This window comes from Coturnix japonica, chromosome 27, assembly GCF_001577835.2.
Source record: "Coturnix japonica isolate 7356 chromosome 27, Coturnix japonica 2.1, whole genome shotgun sequence".
NCBI classification, from domain to species: domain Eukaryota; kingdom Metazoa; phylum Chordata; class Aves; order Galliformes; family Phasianidae; genus Coturnix; species Coturnix japonica.
The window spans coordinates 472,560-474,689 of NC_029542.1; positions in this window are offsets into that span (position 1 = coordinate 472,560).

The window sequence follows — 2,130 nt, forward strand, 5'->3', positions numbered from 1 at the left end:
GACTGTAGGATTTTTCAAATCCAACCATAGGAAGAGAACCTCTCTATCATCCCACATACTTGCATCCCACATGTTGAGAAACTGTTGTAAACCTTGAAGAAAAAGGGTCTTCCTCCTTGCCTATACAGACCAGTATGCCATGTAATGAGACAGTGTGTCACGGTTTGAACAAAAAATCCACCTATGTCCGTGACAGGGGGCCGTGGGCCCCGCAGGGGCCCTAGGCTGAAAGGAAAAAGTTAATTAGGAAAAGAAAACAGCGGCAACGATCTAAGGAGGCACACTTATTTACTAAATACTATATCGAAATATAGGATAACACAATATAATACAATATAATTGAAAATTGAGCTAACAAATCAAGCAAAATAGGAGAGAGTATGAGTCCCGTAACCGAGAATCCTACTGTGAAATTTAGGCGAAACGGTGAAGGCTCCCACACACTCCCCTGAACGCCAGAACTCGAAAGACCTCAGTCTAGTCTGCAACCGAGTTAATATAGAGTCCAGGTCCCGTGACCTATCATGTTGTTCTCTGGGATATGTAGTCTTCTTCTGTAAGTTGCAGATTCAGTAAAATTATTCATGCTATATATGATGTTATGATGTGGAATACTGATAGCAAAATTACAAAATTATTAAACCATGACACAGTGCTTTTCAGCGCAAGAGACAGATGCCAGTGAACTAAAATCATGAAACCATGTCAACAGAGAACCACAGGTGTACAGAACATGGCTTCACCTGTGTGGCAACAGGGAGTACATGTGGCAGTGGGCTGAATTATCTGCATCAGCCCTAGAGGTCAGAGCACAGGAACTGCATGGAAAATTAGTAACCAGAAGGTTCTAGTTTCTATTGCGTGGGTCCACAGAATGAGTAGGAAAGCCTGTTCATATTCTTAATATTTCATATTTTAATATTTCATTCTTAATGAAATGACTTCTTATATCAATATTCATGATTATGTGATGGATACTATAATCAGGACCATTTTGACATGTGAGTTCTTCCCATTTGTCCTAGACCTATTGTAATCTCTATATCACAGGGGGTGAGAGTGACCAAGACTATGGTGCGTTCTTTTTCGCATACTGTGAACATTGCACTGGCTTATAGGGTCATTCAGGAGCTCTACAAGGAAGTGCAGCGTCCATCAGCAAAGGCTGCAGAGACACTTCCAAACAAGGAAGTGGAGCTGCTGAATAGCCACAGGAAGCAGCTGCCCACCATCACATGGTTTCTGCCAATTCCCACTTGGCAGCTGGCTTGAACTCATGGCACATACAGCTTTTGTACCCTCAACAGCAGAGACCCAAATGAGAAACTGATGTAATGATATCCCCTCCCCCCAAAAAATATGATGCCCTTTGACATGGAAAAACAACAAAAACACAAAGAGCATCCTGGGATAGAAGAGCAGTAGCGTATCCAGGAGCACAAGTCCTACAGCATTCTGAATCTGCTCACTTCTCAGATGAAAGAATTTGGAATGCTGTACTCAGTAGTGGACTCTTTTACAAGAAAGTCATAAATCATCTAGAGCAAGTTCTGCAGTGCTCTCTCAACAGGAAGAGTTTTCCTACCTGGAAGTTACAGCCTCCACCTTCCTTGCTACTGCTGAGATGATCAGAAAGGATTAAGAACAGTGATTTGTAGTCCCTGAACATCTTCATATTTCATTGTACTGTGATAATCAGCCTTGTGTTGTTCACTCAACCCCACTGACCATGATAGTGAAAAATAGGAAAAATAGCAGTGGTTGGTTCAAGTCCTGAGCTGTCATACCAATTGTTCTAAACAGCACTCAGAAACAGCTACAAGAATAACTGCAGTGAAAAACTTCGCTCTAAAGATATCGTGGCACTGCCTTTATAGGGGAATGGAGAACACAGAGACAATGATTAAGATGCAATCATATTTAATGAAGCAAAAACATCGTGGTAGCACATGCAGAAATCGCCAGGAACAGATGAGAACAGGTAATGTGCGAAGTTGGTAGATGGACTGCTGTCTGCCAAGCCGCCCTTTCCACACAGGGAGAAGGACAGGCAGAACCTGCTAACCTGAGCTTTATGACCATGACTTCCCAGGAAAGCAAATGGTGAGCAGTAATGACACAGGAAGGAAA